The 6,000-nt window shown below is 37.5% G+C and overlaps 1 long non-coding RNA gene across 1 annotated transcript; it reads left to right on the top strand.

The window, feature by feature from the left end:
• The first annotated feature begins 388 nt into the window (after nt 1–388).
• On the top strand, nt 389–2,789 carry LOC307025263. The gene is made up of 6 exons (XR_013804131.1): nt 389–568; nt 1,102–1,477; nt 1,743–1,950; nt 2,140–2,309; nt 2,400–2,476; nt 2,660–2,789. It is a non-coding gene; the product is annotated as an uncharacterized lncRNA (long non-coding RNA).
• Nucleotides 2,790–6,000: the final 3,211 nt, after the last annotated feature.

The raw sequence follows: 6,000 nt of genomic DNA, 5'->3' as shown, positions 1-6,000 counted from the left end.
AACTGGATCGAACGCCGCCCCCCCCCCAACAATTAGAAGTTGCCAGTATTAAACACCAATTATTAACCAATTAAAATGAACCGATTAAACATCTCTCTGACACAGTTTAAACGCATTTCAAGTGGAAGAATTGTTCGTGTCTCCTCTTCGTGTCTCGGGAAGCTGGAAGCTGTATTATTTTCAACAAAAAAAAAAAAAAAATTTAACCATAACGGGTACTTTACAAAACATTGAGTCAAACTTATCCTTGTTTTAATCCTTGTTTTATTTATGTTACATTGTTGTTGTCGGTTAATTTTCCATTTTATTTATTTTGGTTTAAGATATCATTATTTTTTATTTACTATTATCATGTTAGATGTTTAAACTTTTCTGCATTTTATAAGGCAATATATACTTTTTTGTTTTTGTCCGTAGGCTACTTAGGTTATTAAAGAGTTATCGTGTCAAAATATAGGAAATGTATTAATATTTTATTGTATAATCGGTACAGGAAATTACATCATTCAGAGCACCACCTATTGGCCAAAGACGCTGCCACCGGCATTGCGATCCATCCTCTGACAAAGTAAGTTGGGTCACTAAAGTCTGATACATGTTTTGCTTAGATTTAATAATTGGGGCTTTTTTTTAAGCCTTTACTCGCATGGTTCATCATACATGCTGAACTGTTCTAAGTCTGAGAAAGGCTTTCGCCATAATCAGCAAAGCAACATTAATGTGAAATTATTCTTGCGGGCGGCTAGCTAGCTAGCTCACGTTCAACATAAGCTTAAACTAGTTTAGCTACATTTATATCAGCTCATAAGTGGTGTGTGAAAAATATTTGTCTTAATTACGGCTACATACGTCGGTGTTAAAGTGCGAGTTATACGTTATCTTAATCGTTTTTGGTTTTACACATGAGAGTACTAACGCTGGCCGACATTTTAATATATGTTTGGGGGGAGGGGCATAGTCCAAGTCCATGTGCTTGTTACGCGTATGAAACAGGAAACACGTAAATGAACTCAGTCTGTCTAAAGTAGTTAAACCGTCACAATGTGCATTTAAAAAAGCTAGTTTCACTACATAATTCACTTTTTCTGTTCTCTCCTGCAGCTCCCGTACCCACACCACAAACCCATACACTGATCTACACCATCATAAAACCAACGGCACTTTTAAGAGCCAAACTCAACCTATCTCTCTGTCTATCTACCTACCTTTCTTATAGTTATTGTCTCTATCTTTTTCTATCATTCATTATCTATTTCTTCATCTATCCATCTCAATCTTACAATCTGTCTCTCTATCTCTGTTTGTCTCATACAGCAGCTGTTGCATATCTGTTGTGTCTGGCTGTCTGTCTGGCTGGCTGGCTGGCTGTGTTGCAATGGTAACAAAACACAACCCAGACCCCAATAATCCCACATCCAAAGAAGGGAAACGCATGGCTCTTGAGCTGAAGCATGAACACATGCTAGCTGAAACTAAGGTTGGTGTCTTAACCTTCAGCACAACACGAATTTGGTAAATCACAAAAATGGCTTTAAGTTTAAAACTAAAATCAATTTTTAAATAAATTGTGTTAGTGAGAGAAAATAACCTTATACACAATTGACAGTTCAGGACTCGAACGAGGAATGTAATTCAGTAAAGATATTGGCCAGTTCCATACTGAGCAAAGAAATGATCCTTGATTTGTAGTGTTCATCTTAAATATAGTCATTTACAGTTAAAGTTTCCCATTCTGTTCACAGAAAAGAATATGGAGAGACTCTCTGACATTCTTTCCTCATGTCCTCCTCCTGAGCCTCAAAAAAGCTCTGCCTCATCCTGGTCTTTTCGGCAGCGAAAAGACTCAGAGCGCTGGAAAGAAGCGAGACCACACCACCTACAATGCCTTCTAGAAAAAGAGGCTGTTGGTCTTCCCCTGTGTGGCCTCTGCCACGAGCCGGCTGTTATTAGGTGAGATAACATTTACCTTTATTTAAATTACTTTACCTAATTGTAATTTTTCAGTATTAATGCTCAGTGCCCTGCTATTTCAGCTAACATGCATGACTTTTGGGATGTTAGAAAACTGGATACCTAAAAACCCACATGAAAATGAAAGTAATTCTAGGATATTAGAATAATTTTGTGTTTCCTCCCAAGGTGTAGAGAGTGTCTCCCCGAGGAGTGGTTCTGTGGAGACTGTGATGTACTTCATCACAAGAACCAGCCACTCCACAACAGGGACAGTTTAATGAATGTTTTTTTTAAACCAATTAGTCCAACAACGTGTGTTGTTAGAATGGAAGGTGGATATGACACCCATGACTAAGGTATGCTTTCTCAAATTTGCATTTTGATGTTCACATGTCTCTTCGGCCAGCATATAATGGTAATTAGTGCTTTTCTTTTTTTTTTGACAGCTTGCATATTGCCAACTGTGAAGGCACAAACTTCAATGTGGTACCAAGCAAACCAGTGATTTTAATTACCATCAATGGTAAACAAATATATATATATTTGGATTTCTATTGAATTGTTGCTATATGTTTACTGTTGTGGGCTGAGGCATTGTGCTTCCACTTGGAGTAAAACCTTCATGTAATATCTGTTCATCTTTGACTATTTGTAGATGGAACTTTTGTAAAATGTGTCTTAATTATGTTTATTTACTTGTTCAAAGGGCATTATGACTTGCAACTGCCACTATATGTCTGTCAAACTTGCCAGCAGCAGTGGGCCCCCGACTTGAAAGTCCTCCTTAAGAGTGGATACTGGCCAGCTTCGGTCAGTATTTCCACACTTTACACCTTTGCAAAGCTGCTGGAGCATCGCACAAAGTGTGGAGGAAGAGTAAGTGTAATTATTCTTTACCATATTATACATTATAACATTTCCGTAAATAGACAAAATCACAGCAATATATGTAATTATCTTCCAGTCTGGACCTGTCAACGGAGATGCACTGCAGCGCAGCTTTCTGGAGTTCTCCTATGCCTCGTATGAGGAAGACCAGCTCTGCTGTGGTGCTCCTTTCATCTGCCCTGCCAGCACGCCGGAGATGTTGGCTGTTTCTGCCGATGGAAACAGGAAGCTGTATCGCTTACGGCGAAGTGGAAGGTGCTGTATTTACAATGTTGTTATTTAATTTTTTTGATTACTGTTTATATTTCATTGATATATTTGCTTATCTTTTTTTCCTCAGTTCTGATGGCAGCGCCTTTTTTAATGGGCTCTTTGTAGCAGAAGACAGCGCGGTGGCTGCATTTGTCGACAAAATACAGAGATCACTGAAAAATGCAAGTTTTTATTCGTCATTTTACCTTATAGGTATATCACAAAAATAGCCATGTATATCCGACCCTGACTTTCTTCAAATTCAGCTACTTCTCCTTACCATCTACTCCAAAATCAGATAATTAGAACAAATGGTGTAGATCGTGATTCCATTGCTTTTAACTGATTTGTCATGATGTAATGTGTGTCTTAGAACCAGGGAAGAGGAGAGGAGAAGAGAGGAGAAAGGCATCCTATTGTGGGAGATGGCGCAGCATTGCACATGGTTGCAGAACATGGCAGTTGCTCTAAAAAATAAAGTGGCTGAGGAAGGTAAGTTGAAAGCAAAACCTAACCTACCTTGTAAAGTATGAGTTTTAAAGGAAAAGTCAGCCTAAATCATTCTTGGTCACAGAAATTGGATGGAGTATAATGGCCTTTGCCCATTCGACCCGGCCATTTTACATAATGAAGTCCCTTGACAGTGACAATCATCTTATATATACTCCATTGAAGTGCTCTGGCCTCGTGAAGCAATCTTACTTTATAGTATGTCCATATAACAATATTTTGTGTATTTTCAGATGTAGACAAGGGGAATGGAGGACTTGGGTGCACCCTAAGAAGGAAGCATGCTGAGGCGTTGGAGAGGTTGCAGGTGGTACTGCAGAAGTACAAGACTGCTTTAGGTCCTGATGCTTGTTTCCTTCAACATGAAGAGGAAAGTCAAAGTGGCCTAAGCAGTCCAGACACCAGTGAAGATGAAGAAGGAAACATAATTTAGGTAATTTACTTATGAATTAATGTACAGTATCTTTGTTGATTTAGCCTCAACCTAGACATGTTGCTGTTACTTTTGTATTCATTAATGCTAAACATACATTGTGTATTCAAAAACCTCAAATTTGGTTTCTGATCTGCCCCTCTTTTTTGTTTCTCTGTATTTCCCCAGATTGCTGCTGCTCTCAAGCACCAATATCCGCCAAGACTTGATGTGCTATCAGAAATGTAAATACTTTACTGACTTTATATTTAGAGATTGTATTCATACTCTTCAATGGAAGATCACCCTTGAATATGTTGACCATATGAATTTTCCCTATGCCGCAGCATCAGGCCAAACATTTCACTTGTACACAACTTAAATTGTATTGAAGAAAATGCTCAGCGTCCCTGGAATGCATCCTTAGCAATGAACCATTCACTTTTGATCCTTTTTGAAACACTAAAATCTAAATTCCTAAATCTCCAAGTATATCTTGCTGGTTACCATACAACTTGGTGAGCACATCATTGTCGAAGAGCAGGAGGTCTTTCCCTTTTTTCCCAGAACGGGATGCCTATGCATTATTATTTTCGATCTCTTATAGGACTTACCTGTCATTAACTTTATATGACTGCACCTGTTACACCGCAGGCCAATAACAGCTTTCCTCTAATTGTTCATTTTTGTTTCTTTTGCGTTACTTGCTTTAATTGCTTTGTCAGTTATATTTCCTTTTTGGTCTCCAGCTATTAACCTGATTGATTGAAGTACTTCAATCAACATGTACAATGCACAGTCTTTTAGGATGTATAATTAGGGACATTGAGATAAACAACAAATTGTTTATTTGGTGAATCACCTCATTGTTGTTCTCAAAACCAAATAATATATTGTTATGAATTGTTATATTTGATTTACACATAGAATGTACATGTTTAATATACATAGTTAAATCATAAAAAAATTGTTGTGTTGTATGATTTCTTAATACTGTATGTTATAACCGTTTGCATAACTTGATTTTATTTTCTGTTGTCCATGCTTTTCATGTTGGACTAACCCCAACGCTCTAGAGTCAAGACATACACCCTTATGGTGGCCTTTTACTTGTATTGTGGTGAAACACATAAGTAAACCATTGCCAGAGAGGACCATTTTATTGTTTTAAAAACAATGTTATTGATGTGGTTGGTTGATGAATAAATATAAATTAACCATACGTCTGTGGTACTTTTTGTTGTTTACATCACACTGCATTATAATGCGTTTGGAAATAAATTCATTTAGAAGTAACAATATGGGTTAGCACTTGAATATTTTTGTAAAGAGATGATCCTCATCCGGAACACTGGTTGTTGGTTTAAGATAAGATAGAACTTTATTGATCCCAATTTGGGAAATCTTTGCGTTGCAGCAGCATTAAAACACATGGCATTATACAATACAAATAAAAAGACAAGAAATAAAGAAGAAAATATACATGTTGAATTTACAAATGAGCAATAACAAGATATGCAAGGTATTATATTCACATAGCTATGTGTCAGAGGGAATATTAAATATGACACTGAATATGTCAAATGTACAGTGAAGAGAGAAACTATGGAGCAGAGAGTTCTCTTCCAGCCAGAGGTGATTTGTTGTACAGCAACACGTTCTCAATCCCAACCCACGGTCAGGGCCCCTCCCCGTCACCGACGTGTATAGAGCTCCCTGAACGTTGGTAATAGACACGTTGGGATCGCAGCGAAATGCTCTCCGCAGATCCATTCTCACAGCGTTTATCAACCTTTTTCTAACTCAATATCAAGCCACACTTATTGTTTTTACTTCTTTATTTTAATTGAATAATGTAGGACTTTTGTTGCCGTCAGTTATGGGGAGAGTAGGGGCTCAGAATACTGAAGTCTGTATTGTTTCATCGTTTTTTCCTTCTAATTTTGTATTCTTTTCTAAACCACACACTGTTATTTACTCAACAA

This window comes from Notothenia rossii (assembly GCF_949606895.1).
Source record: "Notothenia rossii genome assembly, chromosome: 11".
Lineage (NCBI taxonomy): Eukaryota > Metazoa > Chordata > Actinopteri > Perciformes > Nototheniidae > Notothenia > Notothenia rossii.
The sequence above is the reverse complement of the archived record's forward strand: the minus strand, read 5'-3'. Positions and strand labels throughout refer to the sequence as shown.